Source organism: Lutra lutra, chromosome 1 (genome assembly GCF_902655055.1).
Source record: "Lutra lutra chromosome 1, mLutLut1.2, whole genome shotgun sequence".
NCBI classification, from domain to species: Eukaryota; Metazoa; Chordata; class Mammalia; order Carnivora; family Mustelidae; genus Lutra; species Lutra lutra.
Window position 1 is genome coordinate 173,626,574 of NC_062278.1, and position 23,480 is coordinate 173,650,053.

General features: G+C 38.5%; 1 protein-coding gene across 2 annotated transcripts in view; it reads right to left on the reverse strand.

Annotated features, from left to right (window-relative positions):
• The window catches only part of GRM7 (glutamate metabotropic receptor 7), a 945,741-nt gene that overhangs the window by 331,730 nt on the left and 590,531 nt on the right, over window positions 1-23,480 (reverse strand). The gene's annotated exons all lie outside the window — the stretch shown is intronic.

Consider the following 23,480-nt stretch of genomic DNA (forward strand, 5'->3'; position numbering starts at 1 on the left):
CATTTTTTGATGGCCAAGTAGTATTCCATTGTATATATATACCATGACTTCTTTATTCATTCATCTGTTGATGGACATCTGGGCTGTTTTCCTAGTTTGGTTCTTGGGTACATTGTTGTTATAAACATTGGAGTACAGGTGCCCCTACATTTATATCTTTGGGGTAAATACCCAGTAGTGCGATTGCTGGGTCATAGGGTAGACCTATTTTCAACTTTTTGAGGCACCTCCATACTGTTTTCCATAGTTGCTGCACCAGCTTGCATTCCCACTGACAGTGTAAGAGGGCTCCCCTTTCTCTGCATCCTGGGCAACATCTGTTGTTTCCTGACTTGTTAATTTTAGTCATTCTGACTGGTGTGAGATGGTATCTCATTGTACTTTTTGGGTACTTTTATTATTACTTCTAGTTAAAATTCTATTGGAGGGTCTAATCAGTGCATTATAGGACTAACAAAATGCATTGAAGTCAGAAAATATAATGTCACAGATGACATGATCATTTACATAGGAAATCCTAAAAAATCTATGAAAGCTCCTATACCTAGTAAAGTAGCACAGCAAATTTATAGTATTCAAGCTCTGTATACAGAAGTCAATTTTACTTCAGTATGATAGCACTAACAATTGGAAAAAAGTACAAAGCCACTACTTTGCAGTAGCATAAAAATATGAAATACTGCAGGTTAAACAAAAGTTTATACAAAACATAGGAATAGTTAAATAAACAGAGAAGCACAGGATGTTGATGGATGAAAGACTATTATTAAAATGTCCATTTTATTCAAATTGATCTACACTTTAGTATAATTTCAGTCAAATTTTGTTGCTGGTCTCATTTAAAAGTACACCCAAAACAACAGATATGATGGGATGACAGAAGTTGCAACATGATAGGACAAAATTCTATTTTTAATGCTATTTATTGCAAACCTTTGGAGGGCACTAACCATCATTTAGGGATTATCCCTCAGTTATGGGGATACATTTGGCATGGGTATCCTTTACCTAGAACAGTCCTGGAATAAGTCTGCTCATCAGAAGAGATTTGAAAACACATTTGGATCATCCTTGGACTTAGATCTCATTCACTTTCATAGTATTACACACTTTCATAGTATTACTCACATAATTTTCACCAAAAAACTCCTTCGATAGCAACATAACATAACAATAGGGCAGCACTCACTCATCTTACCACATACTCTTACACTAGAAGTCCTGGTCTAATAAAATGTCATACGACCTTATCAAAGACTCGGATGCCACAGCAGCTGGTAGACAGCACATTGCTGATAGGGATGGTATCTCAGAAGAGGAGATAGTCTCTTTTTTTTTTTTTTTTTAAACAAGAACCTATGTGTAGTGTTGTTTCTCCATCACAGTGCTGGTTATCTTGAAAAGATCATCAATGCCTCTGTTTTCAAGATAAGTAGAAACATAAGGGACCCACAGAGGACTGCCCCAGTCAGACAATTATGAATAAAGCTATGATGAGCATCTCTGCATAAATGTTTTGAGGATATGTATTTTTATTTCTCTTGGGTCAATACTTGAGAGTAAGCATTGCTGTATCATAGGCTCATGCATGTTTAACTTTTAAAGAAGCTGCCCTGTTCCAAAGCAGTTGTACCATTTTACATTCTTTTTTTTTAAGATGTATGTATGTATGTATGTATGTATGTATGTATTTATGGGGGAGTAGAGAGACACACACAGAGAGAGAGAGAGCATGAGAGAAAATGCACACACAAGTGGGAGGGGCAGAGGGAGAGAAAATCTCAATCTGCTGAGTGCAGAGCTTGATCTCAGAATCCTGAGATCACAACCTGAGCCAAAACCAAGACTCAGAAGGAAGGGAAAAATGAAGGGTGGGGTGGGGGGTAGGAATCAGAGAGGGAGACGAACCATGAGAGACTGTGGACTACGAGAAACAAATTGAGGGTTTCAGAGGGGAGAGGGGTGGGGGTTAGCCTGGTGGGTGTTAAGAAGGGCACATGTTGCAATGAGCACTGGGTGTTATATGCAAATAATGAATCATGGAACACTATATCAAAACAAATGAAGTACTGTGACTAACATAATAAACATAATAACATAATATAATAAAATCTTTGGAAAACCAAAAACAAGAAAAAAGAAGCTCAACTGACTGTGCTACCTAGATGCCTGTATTTTACTTTCTAACAGCCATGTATAAAGTGCAGGCGTCTCCTTATCTTCAATACTTGGTGTTACCTATCTCTTCATGTTATCCACGTGTAATCTCCCTGTGGTTACAATCTGCAGTTTTGTGAATTATGATTAGGTGCATCTTTTTCACATGCCAATTAGCCATTTATATCAGGTCTCCTAGCCTCCTTTGCCAAGCATCTTAGCATCTCAGCATCCTAGACTATCCAAATTCTCTACTAGACTAGTTCAACAACCCAAGAGACCACAGGGTTAATGTCTGGATAATGGTCAAATTATATTTATTTTAAAACTATCTTATTGGCTGCAGCCACCAAATAATACTGCATAAGACAAAGATCTCGGAGTTGTAATTTGTAGCTAATTCTTTGTTGTTTAGTACGTCTTTCAAGGTCAGAACATAGAGTCTCTTTACTGGTTTCCCAATGAGCTACAGGTAGCAGCTTCTCTTATAAGATATCTAAATCATATTTTCCAATAGGCTTAATTAAGCTTTTTAAATGTATTTTTAAAGATTTTATTATTTATTTAGTAGAGAGAGAGAGCGAGAGAGAGCACAAGCAGGGAGGAGAAGGAGAAGCAGGCTCTGGAGCCACATGTGGAGCTCGATACCAGGACCCTGAGATCATAACCAGAGGCAAAGGCAGTCGCTTAACTGAGCTACTGAGGGTGCCCTGTGTTAAATAAACTTTTAATACGGAAAAGTTAGACATTGTTTGTTGTTGTTTATTATTTTAAAATTTTTATTTATTTATTTGAGAAAGAGAATGAGAAAGAGAGAACAAGAGCAGGAGCAGAGGGGAGAGGCAGGAGGAGAGGGAAAAGCAGATTCTCCATTGAGCAGGGAGCCCAATATGGGACTCAATTCTGGGACCCTGGGATCATGACCTGAAATGAAGGCAGACGTTTAACTGATTGAGCCACCCAGGCACCATGTTGTTTTTTAATGTGGCATTAACCCTTTTATGCCAGGAGATGCCACTTCCATGGGTCATAGTTTACTAGAGTAAAACAAAATGCTTTGGTTCAAATCACAGGTTTGCCAGATGCTAGCCAAGTGACTTTGGGCAAACCACCCAACAAATCTCTAAGAACTTTCCTTTATTCTTCTCTTCTGTATACTGTAAATATTATCAGCTCTGCCAACTCTGCTGAGTTGCAGGGATGATCATATGACACAAGGGATATTAAAATAATTTAAATACTCTAAAGTCATCTCATAAAAAAGATAAATCAGGACCCAGACATATGGAAAAAATACTCAATCTTGCAAGTTATCCAAGAAGTACAAAAAGAGAAACAACATTTTAGTTGTTATTCCTGTGGCTGAATAAATTAGTACAAATCCTTTCAGAAAACAATTTGGCAATACATTTCAATTGCCCAAAAATACTTATATTTTGAGTCTAAAATGACTTTTAAAAAAGTAATATGTGCTTTACTGGTATTTATCAAATGCTTCCTATGTGTTGCACATAGCACCAAGCACTTCACAACTTTATGTATGTTAATTTACCTAGTGCTTCTCCTTAAAACATAAAACCAAATTCTATCAGGTTTTATTATCATCTGAATTACAAATTAGTAAATGGGCACAGAAACCCAACACCATTTAGGTTAGGCTTCATGCTAGTATGGAACAAGGGTGGAAATTGATTTAAGGTGATTTGGCTTCAAAGTTCTTGCTCTTTATTACTCTATGGAACAACTTCTAGAAGTTCATCCTGAGAAAGAAATCCAAAAGAAGGAAAAAGCAAGGAATTTAAAGATACTTTCTTAAGTATTTTGTATATACCTGCAAACATGTGGAGCAATGTAAGTAAAGATTTAGGAAATGATGGCATATCTGATCAATTCATAGAACTATCATAGAACACTTAAAATAATCAATGAAATGCTAAGTACAGTATTTATGATGTAGATTTTTAAAAAATTACATTATTTGAATTCGTTATTTTACCATGTTAGGGTTATCAGATTGCCAGAATTTTTGCTCAGTCCTCACTAGCACTATAAGTTTTCTCAAGGACTATGAAGTAGCACAAAATGGTCTCCTTCCTATGACAAGATGAAATTCACAAATCCAAGTGATGTCACCAGGAATTCCTTGTTTCCATGAACACTAGTCAACAACAAAGAACCAATGACATGTAACTCACTATTTTAAGGCAAGAACACACATTCTGGTGTTAAATTCAGAAGAAAATTAGATACAGATGAGCAATTAAAGATGCTGTCCCAGGAGAAGGGAAATAGTCTTAGTGGAACATTTGCCTGGAGTGGATTATGTTATGTACAATCTTCTCCATTAGAGAAGTGAAAGTCCTTTCAAGAACAATTTCTTTTCCTTTGTCCATTTCTTTTCTCTCCCCTTGGGCAGAAAAAGAACTCAATTATTAAAAGACACATGCTCCTTTGGTGGGCCAACTCAGTAGTCCACAAACCCAAAGTAAAAAGCTCCGATCAGACACCCAAATTTAAAGCAAATGCTCAAAAGGACCAGAAGCCCATGGTCACACATGACACTCTATTGCTCTTCAGCCATAGTAGTGGCTACTGCTGGATCCTGAATGTCTCAGCTTTACAGCATTTTCACTATGAGGTATCTCTATTCAGGAGGACGGTTTGGAACAAAAATAAAACAAAACAAAAAAACAAAGCAAAACCAAATAGTGACATAGGCTGTGGAGGTGATCAGACCTGGCTTTCAATCCTGTGTCTGCCACTTTTGAACTGTGTGACCATGAGAATGTGGCATAACGAAGCTCCCGAAGGCTCAGCTGCCCTCCTGTGCTATGTGAGCCTGGGCCGGTCACAGCGGCTTCCTGGGCTTCCATTTCCTCATTCACAGAACAGTGAAATAACTATCTCAGAGGACTGTTCTGAGGATTAAAAGAGTTAAAATTGGTTTCCTCTTCCTCAACCAAAAATTGAGGATAAAAATGTAATACTCATTTTGAGGATCATTATTGTCTATGATGAGTGCTTGAGCTACTGGCTCGCACATGACAAGCACTCAATAAATAGTACTTATGGTAATTATTTTTAAAAAGATGCTCGAAATTAAAAATCTTAAATGTAAAACTTGCAAAAAACTAATGTGTTTGTTCATTTCGGTATGTATTCACTGATTTGTTTGGTGGGATGAGAGACTATCATTTAAACATCTAATAAGCATTGCCTATTTTATTCTTTTTATTACTATGGTTTTAGACCTGAATCTCCTTTCTTCCTCCTAGCATACAAAATGCAGGAATTCTTCAGTTATGAGAATTGCAACAATCAATAGAGGGAAGGATATGATCAAAGCTGAGAGGCTGATGTGTTCCTATCCTCTGCTCCTGTGATTTTTTATTTTTTTTAAGGGAGGAATGGTTTATATATTATAGTTTATTGGATTTTGGAGTTTTCACATTTTTACTTAAAATGGAGCACTTGTCAACTCAAATAAATGCAGATCTTGCTATTTTCTTTTTGTGTCTTGTAAAAAAAAAAAAAACACAACATAATGGACTTATGAAACATGTAACAGGGGCAGCCCAATAAATCCTACAAAGCCCTTGATTCAATCCATTTGCCCAGGCTGACTCCACAAATCGGAGATTGCGCTTCAGTTGCCTTACATGCAACGAGCTGGGCACCTTTAGCACAACCCAGGCACACAGGACTTGATCACCACCTGCCCTCACCCTAACCCCTCCCTATGACTACAGGGTCATGTTTTATGCAAAGCAGCTTTTTGTTTTAAGCACTGGAAGTTGATTCTTTGACAACTCCTACCCCATGCCTGCGCTGAGCTAGGGCCAGCAGTATGAAGAAAGCCATCAACAGGGAAGTGAACGCCTGGTATCATGGAGCTCACAGCTGAGTACAGGACAGAGACATGCACCACATATATAATCCAAAAGAACACCATCACAAACATATACAATGCCATTCAAAGAAAAGAAAGGGGGGAGAAGATAACAAAGACCCTGACCTACACTGTGGTGGAAGCATCAGTGGAAGCTTCTCATAGAGTTGACACTGTGAGATATGAAGCATGCTTGAGTGTTAACTAGTCAAATTAGTCCACTGTACTGAAGAAAGAATTCCAGGCAGCTGCAACAGCACATACAAAGGCCCCATGGTAGGGAAAATCCAGATGCCTTTACAGAACTGTAGGAAGTTCAGAGCTGCAGAAATAGGAGATGGTACCCTGCCCCAGGGGGGTCTGGAGATCAGGCTTAGAGTTTTAGTCTTTTTTCAGTGAATAATATATGAACACTGAAATGTCATAAATATTGGTGTAACAGGATTACTGCATGCTAAATATAGCACCAACTCAGGTTGTGAGCACTTCTTAAAATTCATTTAACACTTTCTCTGCAACCTCAAAAAATGTCCAAGGAACGAGAATCTCCTGAAATACAGTCCATGCTGGAAGTGTGATTTATGAAGTCATGTTAACAGTCAGGCTGTTGGACATTACAAGCCCAATAATGATCTGCCCTAATGATTTGTGTATACTTGGATCCACTGAAGGGGAACTGCTTCAGATTGGCTCTTGGCATAGTTGTCTTTTCCTCTTTGTGGTTTAAAAAAAAAAATTTTTTTAATTCTAAAATGTAGCCATTTGTTACAAACTTGTCTGAAACTTGCTCCTGACAGTTGCATTTTTCTCAAATGAAAAAGCAATATCACGTTGTAATTCAACATTTTCCTTCCATAGTAAATTGCCTACTTCTGCCAGATCATCAGACCACTTTGGTAGCTCAATTTGTAACTGCTTCTCCAATATTGGTATGCATCCCCTTCAAGGTATTATTTTGTCCTAACTCCATTTCTCACTTTCAGTCTCCACCATCTGTTCTGTAAGGCTGCAGGTCCCTTTGTCCCACCCTAGAAGGACAGGGAATCCCACGGGGGTGAGATATATTCAGAGAGAATTTTATGGTTGTAGCTGCAATTCCCTGTTGTATAATTATGGGACAAGGAGTTTGAATCCTGTGTCTTTTCTCTCTGCACAGCTACTAGCTTGTCATCAATAAAACAGAGTTTGAGCATAAACTGGAAAATACTGCTCTATTTTGAGTTCAGAAGAGGAGAAAGAGAAATGAGGTCAACTTGCTTCTTCACTGCACTGTACTGTTTATAAGGGAGGACCAAAGGGATCAATCCAGGATAGTTTTCAGATAAATTCTACTAAGAGTCCTTCTGTGGCTGGGTGTCACAATGTAAGGAAATTGCTCTATAAACAAAACCACGAAGTTACTAAAATGACAAGTGCCTGGTCACACTCGGTTTTCCAGGAGTCCTAGAAGGTGACTAGGTCTTAGAGAAAAGGGCACTGGGAGAGATCAGCTGCCTTCATCATTCGGCAGCTCCAAGAGAGACACAGTTTCCTCATCTGCGAAATGGGCATAATAATCTTTCAGGGACAGCCAGCACTGTTGCGGTGATCTCTGGCAACACGACTTTCCTGTGGCAATTATTTCCCACGGTTTTCTAGTTCGGCCCCTTGCTTGTTCCTTTCACAGGATTAGTCACAATTTACAATTATTTTATTCATTTGCTCTTGGTTTTCTGTCTACCTCTTGCATTGGAAGAGACGCCCCTGAAAGCAAAGCTTTCAGAGAATATATCTCACCTCCAGCACAGGTCAGTCCCAGTGCAGCTACTGCACACACATTTACTATGAGAATGAGGGACAGAATTCATGAGGAAATCAATGTAGGCCACTGGGGTTATTTTATTTTTCTTATTAGCAACCATGCTCCCATGGAAGTCACAGGATTTCTCCAACCTTCACTTTTGTTTTGATCTGTAAAAGGGGGAGGATACCAGCCTTGTCTATTTCACAAGGTTGATACAGGCAACAAATTGGATGATATAAGCACATAAAAGTGTCTTAATACATGTATAGCTACATATAACACAGAGGACATATAAAGGAAGAACGAGTCTGGGTATGGAAATAAGGAAAGGACAGCAATTTTAACGCATGGAGGAGTTTTTTGGGACCAAAAATAGCATCCATCATCACCACCAACCACAACAATGGCAGCTGAATTCTGAAGCAGCAAAGTCCTGCTTACCCTTGTGCATGACACTGCAAAGTATGGACTATTTTTATCCTGGTTTTACACGTGAGTCTCAGGATGTTTGAGTCACTGGCCCATGGCGACATAGTGAGTCAGCCAGTGAGAATTCAGCGGGCAGCCTGTCTTGTTTCTACATAACAGCCACTATCCTTCAAGTAAGCACAGAGCTATCTGTGCTGAGGAAGGGGAAAAAGAAATACTATTTGAGGTCGAAGGAATGGGAAACTTCCCCAAGTTTTTATCCACAAACCCGATCTACTGTCGCTAGAAACAGTAAGACAAAGTTAGAAGTTGCTCTTCCAGGTTTTTATCTGGGTTTATATATATGGTAGTTATTTAACTGGTGAGCACATTTTTATTCTCGGAAAAAATGAATATGATGCTGCACATGCTATAAAAACCTAAAACGCTTTTAGTATCCATATTTCTCTTTGGAAGTGGGAAGGGGGGAGAAAAAAAGAAAAAAAAAAACCTGTATTATTAGAAATTCTTCCTAAGGAAAGCTATACTCCATTCTAAGTTGCTTGATGATACTTAATAAGTCATTCAACAGCACTTGCTCGTACCTACTAAAATGACTCTAAGCATCCAATTTATAATACTTCTATTGCTTAGAAGAGGTACTTTGTTTGCAAGGACTGATGCTGAGAAGATGCATACACATCAATTCTCCTAGTTCAGGAATTCCTTCTCATTAACTGCCTAGCCTGACAGACTTTCTGAATCTGGAAAGGCCATAACTACCATTTTTTTTTTTTAAGATTTTATTTATTTATTTGACAGAGAGAGAGATCACAAGTAGGCAGAGAGGCAGGCAGAGAGAGAGAGAGGAGGAAGCAGGCTCCCTGCAGAGCAGAGAGCCCGATGCGGGGCTCGATCCCAGGACCCTGGGATCATGACCTGAGCCAAAGGCAGAGGCTTTAACCCACTGAGCCACCCAGGTGCCCCTCATAACTACCATTTTTAAAGCCATTGCCTATCAGAGCTAATGAGAAAGAAATGACACACAGCTCAAATAATTATGGCTTCTAACATTTATGGGAACCATTTTTCCCCAGTACCCCTGGGCTTTCAAATTAGTATTCTACTGTCTGGCTTGATTCTGCACAGAAGTAAGGACAACTCCTATAGATGCTTTAGTGTGCTGTCCGGCAAGAGGGACTTGAGGGAACACGACTTCAAGTACAAGGGTATTTCGTAGTGACACTTCTTTATACTTTGAAGGGTTTGTGACAGAAAGAATTCATTTACTGCGGTCCTATAAACATCTATTTCAGAAGGCTGAAGATAGCCAGCCCCTTACCTGGGTATCTAGTCAAGGATTGGGAAAATGGGCCTTAGGAGTTTAGTGCTATATTTGCACTATTTAGTGGAGACAAGGACCTGGCCTGCCATCCACACCCCTTATACTTGGGTTGTGCTAATATAGTGTTATATGGCAATATTCTTCTATGTTAATATGTTGTTTTATTTTTTTAAGATTTTATTTATTTATTCGACAGAGAGATTACAAGTAGGCAGAGAGGCAGGAAGAGAGAGAGGGGGAAGCAGGTTCCCTTCTGAGCAGAGAGCCCTATGTGGGGCTCAATCCCAGGACCCTGGGATCATGACTGAGCCGAAGGCAGAGGTTTAACCCACTGAGCCACCCAGGAGCCCTTAATATGTTATTTTTTTTTAAAGATTTTATTTATTTATTTGACAGATAGAGATCACAGGTAGGCAGAGAGGCAGGCAGAGAGAGAGGAAGGGAAGCAGGCTCCCTGCTGAGCAGAGAGCCAGATGCAGGGTCAATCCCAGGACCCTGGGATCATGACCTGAGCCGAAGGCAGAGGCTTTAACCCACTGAGCCACCCAGGTGCCTCTATTAGGTTTTTAAACTCAACAATGAATAATAAGCCAAATGAAACCATGTGCCCTACCATGGCTCTTAATTAAAGTAGAGCCACAAGGCCAGGAGCTTTTTCTTTCTCTACACACCAGCCCACTATGTGGCCCCAGGTGTGCTGTGTAATCTCAAGGTCTTCTAAGTAATAAACCTATCCATTTTTTTTAAAGATTTTATTTATTTACTTGACAGAGAGAGATCACAAGTAGACAGAGAGGCAGGCAGAGAGAGAGAGGGAAGCAGGCTCCCTGCCGAGCAGAGAGCCTGATGCAGGACTTGATCCCATGACCCTGAGATCATGACCTGAGCTGAAGGCAGCGGCTCAACCCACTGAGCCACCCAGGCGCCCCATAAACCTATCCATTTTTTTAAGGTTTCCTGATGGTTGTTGCAGAAGGTCTTCCAAACAGTAAAAACCACAAGGACTGGTCCATTCACAACACTGGTTGAGACCAGTGGAAAAACAGTAATACCCTAGCCTTTCTATGATTCTGAGACATTTAATACTTACTTAATCATCACTTTAAATAGATAAATTAGAAAAAAACAGGTATTTTGAGGAAGCAAGATGGCAGAGAAGTAAGACTGAAATATCATCAGGTCCCAGGAGTTCAGCTAGATAGTTATCAAACCATTCCAAACACCTACAAACTCAACAGGAGATAGAAGAGAAGAGGAGTAATCCTAGGAACAGAAAATTGACCACCTTCTGGAAGGTAGGACATGCAGAGAAGTGAATCCAAAGCAACAGGAAGATAGACTGCAGGAAGAGGGGCTGGCTCCTGGCAAGTGAAAGAGCAGCAGAGTACAAAGTTGGAACTTTTTTAGAAGTCTGCTCCACTGAGGGCCATCACTCCAGAGGCTAAGTGGGGGTGGAGTCCCTGTGGGGACAGTGTGGTCTCAGGACCTGTGGGGGTCACAAAAAGACCGGGGATATCTGAGTGTGGCAGAGCTCCCAGATGTTAGATCAGCGAAACCTGCTGCAGAGACAGAGCCAAGGCATGCTCTCTCAGCTCCAGGTTACCTTAAACCATGATCTGAGGCACAGTCAGGTACTGCTATCTGAGCAGGGAGCCCACAAGCAGCAGATCCAGGAAGACCCTTCCTTCCTCCTCCAGGAGGAGCGGCCCAGAAATGCATGGCAAGAATATGCTGTGTTTGGAGACCCCAAAAGGGGCTGTGGGCCAAAGACAGAAACGCCTGGTGGCAGGCTGGGTGAGCTCAGAGTGTGGCTGGAGACCCAGGGAGACAGGAGTGACTGACTGCTTTTCTCTGAGGCACACTGAGGAGTGGGGCCCCGAGCTCACGGCTCCTACCAACCAGAGATTAGGAGGCTGCCATCCTCATTCCCGGCCTCCAAAGCTGTATGGGAAAGCATTCAGGGAAAAAAAGCTACTGAGAGTGAACCTGAGCAGATTGCTTAGCCTGCCCTGTGGCAAGGGTGGTGCAATTATGCCTTAGACAAAGGCATTTGAGAATCACTGCAACAGGCCCCGCTCTGAGAAGATCAGCAAGAACATCCAGCCAAGACCAAGCTCAGAGATCAATGAGAACTGCAGAATTCCAGAGTGAGGGGAAAGCAACACATAGAATTCATGGTTTTCCCATGATTCTTTAGTCTTTCAAAGTTAAACTTTATTTTTTTCTTATTCTATTTTTTTTAAATTTGTCCTCTCCTGTTTTAACCTTTAAATATTTTATCTTATCAATACCTTTTTAAAAATCTTTTTAAATTTTCATTGTTATAATCATATTCTAGCTCTTCATTGTATTTAACCTTTGTATTTAACCTATCTTTGTATATAGGTTTTTCTTTCTTTAAAATTTTGGGATATAATTTCTTTTAATAGATCAAAATATATCTTAAATCTAGTTCATAGCTTTGTTCTAGTCCCCTTTTTTCTTCTTTTTCTAACCAGCTTATCTTATCAATTCCTTTTTTAGAATCTTTTTAAAAATTTTAATCTTCATAGTCATATTCTATCCCTTCATCATGTTTATCCTTATAAACACACACACACACACACACACACACACACACACACACACGTATTTTCTTCTTCTTTAAAATTTTGGGAGGTAGTTTCTTCTAAGAGACCAGAATACACCCAAAAATCAAGTGGGTGGCTCTGTTCTACTCACCAGTCTAATATATATATCCACCCCCCCCACCTTAATTCTCTCCCATGGTTCCATCTCTTCTGATTTGGTTAGCATATATTTTTCTGGGGTCTTTGTTACCCTTTGAGTATTTTGTTCTCTCATTCATCTATTCTTATCTGGATAAAATGAGAAGGCAGAAAAACTCACCACACACACACACACACACACACACACACACACAAAGAAGAACAAGAGGCAGCAACAGCTAGGAACCTAATCAATATGGACATTAGTAATATGTCAGAACTAGAGTTCAGAATGATGATTATCAAGGTACTAGTGGGGCTCAAAAAAAGCATGGAAGATATTAGAGAATCCCTTTCTGGAGAAATAAAAGAACTAAAATCTAATAAGGTTGAAATTAAAAAAAGCTATTAATGAGGAGCACTCAAAAAATAGAGGCTCTTCCTGCTAGCATAAATTGAGGCAGAAGATAGAACTAGTGATATAGAAGACCAAATGATGGAGAATAAAGAAGCTGAGCAAAAGAGAGACAAACAACTACTGGACCACAAGAGGAGAATTTGAGAGATAAGTGATACCATAAGATGAAACAATATTAGAATAATTGGGAACACAGAAGAAGGAGAAAGAGAGAGGCAGAAGGTATATTGGAGTGAATTATGGTAGAGAATTTACCTAATATGACAAAGGGAACAAGCATCAAAATCCAGGAGGCAGAGAGAATCCCTTCAAAAATCAATAAAAATAGGTCCACACCCCAACATCTAATAGTAAAACTTACAAATCTTAGTGAAAAAGAGAAAATCCTGAAAGCAGCTAAGGACAAGAGGTCTGTAACATACAATGGTAGAAATATTAGATTGACAGCAGACCTATCCACAGAGACCTGGCAGGCCAGAAAGGACTGGCATGATATATTCAGAGCACTAAATGAGAAAAATATGCAGCCAAGAATACTATATCCAGCTAGGCTGTCATTGAAAATAGAAGGAGAGATAAAAAGCTTCCAGGACAAACAAAAATTAAAAGAATTTGCAAACACAAATCAGCCCTACAGAAAATATTGAAAGGGATCCTCTAAGCAAAGAGAGAGCCTAAAATTAATTGACCAGAAAAGAGACAATATACAGTAACAGTCACCTTACAGGAAATACAATGGCACTAAATTTATATCTTTCAATAGTTACCCTTTACATAAATAGTCTAAATACCCCAATCAAAAGACACAGGGTATAAGAATGGATTAAAAAAAAAAAAAAAACAACAAGACCCATTGATATGCTATCTACAAGAAACTCATTTTAGACCCAAAGTCACCTCCAGATTTAAAGTGAGGGGATGGAAAACAATTTATCATGCTAATGAACATCAAAGAAAGCTAGGGTGGCAATCTCTATATCAGATCAATTAGATTTTAAGCCAAAGACTATAATAAGAGATGAGGAAGGACACTATATCATACTTAAAAAATCTGTCCAAGAAGAAGATCTAATAATTTTAAGTATCTATGTCCCTAACATGGGAGCAGCCAAATATATAAATCAATTAATAACAAAATCAAAGAAAAACATCGACAACAATACAATAATAGTAGGGGACTTTAACAACCCCCTCACTGAAATGAACAGATCATCTAGGCAAAAGATCAAAAAGGAAATAAAGGCTTTAAACGACACACTAGACCAGACAAACATCACAGATATATTCAGATCATTCCATCTCAAAGCAACAGGATACACATTCTTCTCTAGTGCACATGGAAAATTTCCAGAACAGCACACAACCTGGGTCACAAATCAGGCTCAACTGGTACCAAAAAACTGGGATCATTCCCTGCATATTTTCAGATCACAATGCTTTGAGACTAGAACTCAACCACCAGAGTAAAGTTGGAAAGAACTCAAATAAATGGAGGCTAAAGAACATCCTACTGAAGAATGAATGGGTTAACCAGGAAATTAAAGAACTAAAAAATTCATGGAAACAAATGAAAATGAAAACACAACTGTGCAAAATCTTTGGGACACAGCAAAGGTGATCCTGAGAGGAAAATATATATAGCAATACAAGCCTTTCTCAAGAAACAAGAAAGGTCTCAAGTACACAACCTAACCCTATCCCTAAAGGAGCTAGAAAAAGAAAAGCAAAGAAAGCTTAAACCCAGTAGGAGAAGAGAAATCATAAAGATCAGAGCAGAAATCAATGAAATAGAAACCAAAAAAACCGTAGAACAAATCCAATGAAACTAGGAGCTAGTTCTTTGAAAGAATTAATAAGATTGATAAACCCCTGGCCACACTTCTCAAAAACAAAAGAGAAAGGACCCAAATTAATAAAATCATAAATGAAAGAGGAGAGATCATAACCAATACCAAAGAAATACAATTATAAGAACATATTATGAGCAACTATACACCAGCAGATTTGACAATCTGCAAGAAATGGATGCATTCCTAGAGACATATAAACTACCAAACTGAACAAGGAAGAAATAGAAAACATGCACAGACCCATAACCAGTAAGGAGATTGAAGCAGTCATCAAAAATCTCCCCAAAACACAAGAGCCCAGGGCCAGAGGGATTCCCAGGGGAATTCTACCAAACATTTAAAGAAGAACTAATACTTATTCTCCTGAAACAGTTCCCAAAAAATAAAAATGGAAGGAAAACTTCAAAATTCATTTTATGAGGCCAGCATTACCTTGATTCCAAAACCAGACAAATATCCCCTCAAAGAGGAGAATTACAGACCAATATGCTTGATGAACATGGATGCAAAAATTCTCACCAAAATACCAGCCAATAGGATCCAAGAGTACATTAAAAGGATTATTCACCATGACCACGTGGGATTTATTCCTGGGCTGCAAAGGTGGTTCAACATCCACAAATCAATCAATCTGATACAATACATTAATAAAACAACAAGAGCTATATGATACTCTTAATAGATGCTGAAAAAACATTTGACAAAGTACAGCATCCTTTCTTGATCAAAACTTTTCAAAGTGTAGGGATAGATGATACATACTTGAATACCATCAAAGCCATCTGTGAAAAATCCACAGTGAATATCATTCTCAATGAGGAAAAACTGAGAGCTTTTCCCCTAAGGTCAGGAACACGTCAGGGATGTCTACTATCACCACTGCTATTCAACGTAGTACTCGAAGTCCTAGCCTCAGCAATCAGACAACAAAAAGAAATAAAAGGCATCCAAATTGGCAAAGAAGTCAAACTCTCACTCTCTGCAGATAATATGATACTTTATGTGGAAAACCCCAAAGACTCCACTCCAAAACTTCTAGAACTCATAAAGGAATTCAGTGTCAGGATATAAGATCAATGCACAGAAATCAGTTGCATTTCTATACAACAACAGAAAGACACAAAGAAACAGAAATTAAGGAGTCAATCCCATTTACAATTGCACCTTAAAGCACAAGATATCTAGGAATAAACCTAAACCAAGAGGTAAAGAATCTATAAAGTATTATAAAGTACTATAAACTACTCATGAAATAAATTGAGGAAGACACAAAGAAATGGAAAAAATTTCCATGCTCATGGATTGGAAGAACAAATATTGTGAAATTGTCTATGCTACCTAAAGCAATCTACACATTTAATGCAATCCCTATCAAAATCCCTTCCATTTTTTTCCAAAGAAATGGAACAAATAATTCTAAAATTTATACGGAACCAGAAAAGACCTCGAATAGCCAGAGGAATGTTGAAAAATAAAGCCAAAGTTGGTGGCATCACAATTCCAGACTTCAAGCTCTATTATAAAGCTGTCACCATCAGGACAGTATGGTACTGGCACAAAAACAAATACATAGATCAATGGAATGGAATAGAGAGCCCACAAATAGACCCTCATATCTATGGTCAACTAATCTTTGACAAAGCAGGAAAGAATGTCCAATGGAAAAAAGACGGTCTCTTCAACAAATGGTGTTGGGAAAATTGGACAGCTACATGCAGAAGAATGAAACTGGACATTTCCTTACACAACCCACAAAAATAGACTCTAAATGGATGAAAGACCTCGATGTAAGACAGGATACCATCAAAATCCTTGAGGAGAAAACAGGCAACAACCTCTTTGACCTCAACCACAGCAACCTCTTCTTAGAAACATCACCAAAGGTAAGGGAATCAAGGGCAAAAATGAACTATTGGCATTGGAAGCAAGGGCATAAATGAACTATTGGGATGTCATCAAGATCAAAAGATTTTGCACAGCCAAGGAAACAGTCAAAACCAAAAGACAACTGATAGAATGGGAGAAGATGTTCACAAATGACTTATCAGATAAAGGTTTAATATCCTAAAATCTGTAAAGAACTTATCATCCTCAACATCTAAAGAACAAAAAATCCAATCAAGAAATGGGCAGAAGGGTGCCTGAGTGGCTCAGTTGGTTAAGCAGCTGCCTTCAGCTCAGGTCATGATCCACATCAGAGTCCCACATCCCTGCTCTGCAGAGAGTCTTCTTCTCCAGCTGACCCCTCTCCTCTCATGCTCTCTAATTCTCTCTCTCTTTCTCAAATAAATAAAATCTTTAAAAAAAAAAGGAAATTGGCAGAAAACATGAACAAGACATTTCTGCAAAGAAGACATTCAGATGGCTAACAGACACATGAAAAAGTGCTCAACATCACTCCATCAGGGAAATACTCATCAAAACCATAGTGAGATACCACCTCACACCAGTCAGAATGGCTAAAATTAACAAGTCAGGAAATGCCAGAAGTTGGCAAGGATGTGGAGAAAGGGGAACCCTTCTACACTGTTGGTGGGAATGCAAGCTGGTGCAGCCACTCTGGAAAACAGTATGGAGATTCCTCAAAAAGAAAATAGAGCTACGCTATGACCCAGCAATCGCACTACTGGGTATTTACCCTAAAGATACAAATGTAGTGATCTGAAGGGGCACATGCACCTGAGTGTTTATAACAGCAATGTCCACAATAGCCAAACTATGGAAAGAACCTAAATGTTCATCAACAGATGAATGGATAAAGAAGATGTGGTATATATATACAATGGAATACTATGCAGGCATCAAAAAATGAAATCCTGCCATTTGCAATGACGTGGATGGAACTAGAGGGTATTATGCTAAACGAAATAAGTCAATCAGAGAAAGAGAATTATCATATGATCTCTCTGATATGAGGAATTTGATAGGCGGGGGGGTTGTAGCAGGGTAGGGAAGGAAAAATGAAACAAGATATGATCTGGAGGGAGACAAACCACAGGAGACTCTTAATCTCATGAAACAAACTGAGGGTTGCTGTGGGGGTAGGGAGGAAATGATAGGGTGACTGGGTCATGGGAAAAAAAGTAGCTAGAATGAATGCTCAATAAATTTTAACTTGTTTTAAAAAATAAATGAAAAAAAAAAAAAACTATTAATTTGGCTTATATGGTTCCACTTACCATATAGACAGAAATCAGCCATTCAGGAAGAAGGTAGGGTCAGACTTAAGTGTGATGGTAGCAAGAGAAATGTCAACCAATATTTTGACTTCTAGAGGTAAGTCAGAATACAAATTTCAACAAAGAACCTATAACACAGAATTCCATCATGGTTGCTATATGTAAACTAAGTCATAATTAATCTGCCTTGAACTTTTATTTAAAAAGGCACTAGGGTATAAAAATGGTATTTTACACTGCTTTTCATCAAAAGGACTTCAAAAAGTCAGAGCACCAAGGGGTTAGCCTTTATCTGTAACACTTTGATGTGGATTCCTCAACCATGCTGGGTATATTAGGTGCTGCAACAGAACATCTATATAACAATTAAAGGTCAATTCAGAATAAGATAAAATGGCAGGAAAAATTAATTAGTATAGTCAAATGCTTTCTGCACATATATTCTCAAAGCACTGGACTTACTCAAGTGTTCTTCCTTTGTCTTGATAGACTTGTTCAATTATGTAGGGTCTGATGGGCCTGGATCCCACGAGAAATGAATGAAAACTTGAGAAATACATGGTTTATTCGTTAACAGCTTTTCTTAAAAAACTTTTTTGTTCCACCAAGAAAGTGACCTTTACTTAAACTATTAGCTTTGAGAAGTGAGGTGTAAAGAAAAAGATAGTTTAAGGATTCTCCCAAAATGTGATCCTTTACCAGAGTATGCCCTTAAGCCTCTGATGGCTTTCCACAATAACCACTGATTGATTAGGGACTCAAATCAAAATCAAATTTGCTTTTTGTAGGACTTGCAAGCACTAGCATGGAAAACAATTTTTTTTTTTTTCCCAAAGATCAATTTATTCATCCTCTGTCATTTCAAAAGGAAAACAAATCTTTGAAAGTTAAATTGTCCCTTCATGGGATGATGGATTTCTAAATGCTGAGTTCCTTCTGTTCAGTAAAGAGGTAACTCTGATGAATCAGTATCCACAACATGGCATTTGGCAGAGGAGTAATGTTAGTTAGACAAATGTTCTATGTAAGTCATAAGATATGACAGAGTGATAATTTTTATGGGCTGCAATAGGCAAGCACATGCAGATTCTCAGAACATCCTTCTGAGTTTAAAAAATGGGCTTGAAAGCAAAGACCTCAGAGATGCCACCAACCACACAAAGGTATAGCAGGTCAGAGATAAAATGGCACAAAAGTTGGACTTGATGGACACCTCATGTACCAAGTCCCAGGGATGCTTGGACACATACTCTACATTATGGCACTGAAGTTTTTGAAGCCCTGAGCTTCATATTCTATCACAGCATGAAGTTACCTGCCTGTCTGTAAACTTTTGCTATCTCATTATATCACTGTGCAATTTGCATCCCACTGAAAATTTCCTGTCCATATTTACATTCTTATTCAATTTCCTGGCTGTGTTTTCCTGGAAAAATTTGATATACAGCCTGATTTTCTACAGCATTAACATGTGGCAATAGGATCTTCATGAAACCCTCACAGGCAACTGTACTCCGCCCCAAATGGCAGGTAATTGTTATAATTACTCAGTTTTATTATGTATTCTTTCAAGGTTTTATTTATTTGAGTGAGAGAGAGAGAGAGAGAGAGCACACATAGGTAGGGGGAGAAGGAGAGAGAGGAGAGGGAGAAGAATCCCCACTGAGCAGAAAGCCCAATGTGGGACTCTATCCCAGGACCCAGGGATCATGACCTGAGTGGAAGGCAGACACTTAATTGACTGAGTCAGTCAGGCTCCCACCATTACTGAGCTTTCATATACCAGTATCATTTTAGATGCCAAGTTACCTAACGTACTCCCTACAACAACTTCATGTGTAAAGCTTTATTATTCCCATTTCAAATATGAGAAAATGTTTTGAAAAGCTAAATAATATCCAGTCTCTCATGGGACCATTCAGGGATAGCTCTGAAACATAAACACAGGCCTCTTTCATGCCAAAAACTGGTTTCTTAAACACTTTGGTAGAGTGATTTTTTGCACTCCAGGATGGCTCCAAATTTCTTTTTCAGGGATATCACCACCTGGGTACTTTCCCTTATTCCCTTAACCTTGCTATCTCCATAAAAAAACATGTCATTCCCCCAAAAGATCATATTCTAAACTGGTCTTTGTGTCAACAATATACTGGTAAGTGTTAAGGATAAACACATTTAGCTAGTGGGGTAGGAGTGGGGAAGCACAGAAAAGAAAAATCACATCTGACCTTTCTGTTCCCAAACAACAAATAGTCTACAAGTATACTTCTAGAAGTATTGAGAGGGACTTACTTTATTCTGGTAGTCTATCTAGAAGAACTTACTTTATTCTGGAAGTATCTAGAAGGACATCAGTATGTGTAGCTAGCACTATGTCCCTAACAAAATCTAGGTCTACTATGAAACAGCATAGTATCTTTCAGAATTTGTGTTGTTCAGACACCTCTATCTCCAAGTTAAATTACCAAGAGTACATAGCTTAATAGTAATATTTTTTTTCATCATTCTTCCTACCATGACTTTTTACCATCTTGACTTTTCAGAACTCACTGCTATTTCCCTGACTGCAGAAATCTGCTCTCTCCAACTAGTATGGGGCCCACTCCTCATCTTCAAAGTTGTCTGGCCAGGTGACTAACTCATTGAACGTCTGCTTGGAGTTACTATATAATAAATACCTCATTATGGCTAAAGAGGCTATGTAAAAAGATACAGAGAAACAAGTTGGCATTTTAATTTGTGCCCAAATCCTAGAAGCATTTTAAGACTTTCTTATTCTTTAGCAGAACCCAGTCATAGAGGGAGATCTACAAGGTGGGCTGCTGTCTGCAGTCCTCAGAACATCCACGGTCTATGCTGTATAGAGCCAAACTGTCTGCAATGCCAGACTTCTTAGCCTGCTTCCTCATCAGGGTATTTCTTTCCAATGTGACTATTCTTTCTATTTTCAGAATCTCATTCCCAAAGCATCTTTCGCTTTTATCATCTACATCCTTAAGCTTATCAACACTTCCTCTCCCATCCACTCTTTTCCATCATTAAAACTTACTTTCTCACAATGGTTTCAAGAACTCTTATCAATACAATAAGATTGGTCCCGTCTCTCCATCTCTTCCTTCCCTCTAGTCTAGCAAATCTCAGCATGCTTTTTCTCTGATTATTCCATTTCCAAGTTGACTCTTCAACAATGTGTGTGGTTAGTATTGGCAACCCCCTGCATAGTCAAAAGTCCACCTGTGACTTTTGACTCCCCCAAAACTTTACAAATAGCCTACTGATGCAAGGAGGCCTTACCAGCAACATATTAATGAACACATATTTTGTATGCTATAGGCCTTACATACTGTATTCTACAAAGTATTCTAAAGAAAATGTTAAAAAAGTTGTAAGAGAACACATTTATAGTACTGTATTTATGGAAAACAGTCCATTTAAGTGGACCCATTCAGACCCAACCCATGTTGTTCAAAGTTCAGCTGTTTCTAAAGGTCAAAATTTTTAAACAGTAATTTGTGAATACTTCCAGAGCAGAATGCAGGATTCACTGGATTTGGGGAAAGGTGGTACAAAAAAAAAACAAACATGACCACCCATGTACTCATACCCAGTAACAGGAATAAGAGACACAATGAGGGTAGTAATATTTATCTCCACTCAATACGGCACATCTTACAACTGCTAAAGTGGTAAGGAAGAAAAGAGAGCAGAGACAGTATTCAAATAATTCTGGGTCACAGAATTTAGTAAATGTGATCAGATATTCTACATGGAATGAATGAGATATTTTTTGAAGATAATGATTTTGATCATGAGCTTATTTTTATGAACCTGAATTCTTGATGATCAACATGAAAATGTCACTACAGATAGAACAGTATTGTTAAAACATGGAAAGTGTGGGGTTGACCTTATAACAATCCTAATGGCCACAAAACGATCCATCCTACCTTCTCGACTCTACAGAATACAAAATGTCAGAAGGAACCAAAAAACTTCTATCATTAATCATATAGATACTTCTAGTGTACCTGGATGTTTGTCATACAAATTATCCAGATGTCAAACTCATTTTTTTTCAGTTTCCTCTTGAGAATTTTGTTTCACCCAGTCTAGTCAACATTGAAATATTTTTTTCCTCCCTCCCTTCAATATTATAAAGATCGTATTTTTTTTTAAGATTTTATTTATTTACTTGACAGAGACACAGGGAGAGAGGGAACAGAAGCATGGGGAGTGGGAAAGGGAGAAGCAGGTTTTCTGCTGACCAGCGAGCCTGATGAGGGGGTCAATCCCAGGACCCTGGGATGATAAGCTGAGCCAAAGGCAGATGCTTAATGACTGAGCCATCCAGGTGTCCCTAAAGATTGTATTTCTGAAAACACTGTTGCTATATACCATGGCATTGAGAATATAGTTCATGTGGAATTGTAATTTACTGAGTTGTTTATCTAATTATGTAACATTGATTTTGCATCATTATTTTTTCTCATACCTCTCTTCCTATCTTATCTCTCCTTCACAAAAACACTTTGAGGAAAAGCCATCTTAATACCATTCCTGATATTTTTAGGACCATGGTTTGCATGCATTATTCCTCATTAATAGGTGTTTGTCAAGTGGTTCAATCTACCATATTTGGATGGCCAATATTCAAAGACTCATACTGCAAAGATAAACTAAACAACAGTATACCTGAGTGCATTGTCTAGATCATTCTAGACAATTCTAGATCATTGTCTAGAACAGTTTAGAATAACATTTTGGGGTTTTGTGGTATTTCAAGGTCATCGCTACAATGATAAAGGTTACTAAAGTATGAAATTGGGTATTGCTATATAATATAGGAGTAGGTGATAAGATGGTAGAACATGTCACATGCTTCTGTAAACACCCCCACCCCTAGTTCCAGTATGCTTAGGGTAAAGACCAAATTCCATGTATGTCCCCACACATGACTTATTCCTTATCCACATCTCTACACTAGCAGCCTTAGCAGACATATTCATCCTATTCACTGTACTTCAGTCAGGTAATGCTGCTTATTCTGTCCACAGAGGTATCATAATTTCTCCTGCTTCAAGCCTTTTGCCATGTTATTCCTCCACGAGAAATTCTCCTATCTGTCCTTCCCTCTACCTAACTAGCCGGTGCCTACTTCTTCCTCAAGGAGGTCTTTTGAGACAGCTTCTGCCTTCAGTATAAGTGAAATTTCTTGGCTATATGCCCATATAGCCCTCAGAACATTTATTACAGTTTATAATTATGTATTCATGGGGAGCTCACAGGAATAATGTCGATTTTCTACCACTGTCCTCTGAGTATTATGAAAGCTAGGTCTTTACCTGGCTTGCTTACCATCAGAGCATGGTGCCTAGTATTGTGTAGAAGGAGTTGCTCAATAAATATTTGTGAATACACCAGTGAATGTTTATCCTCCGACTACTTCATATATGTACATACAAATGCATAGCATACACACATGTTTTTTAATTTGGAATTATTATGCAAGTTTATCTATGAGGCTGCTTATGGTTTTTTGTTTGTGTTTTGTTTATTTTTTAGGTAAACTCTAAGCCCAACATGGGGCTCAAACTCATGACCCCAATATCAAGAATCACAAGCTCTATTGACTGAACAAGCCAGGTGCGCCCTTAAGTATTTTTAAGCATATTTTATATAGCAGCAGACACATTAACTTGGATATTATGGAAATTATTGAAACTCACATCACTCTAAGCCCAAG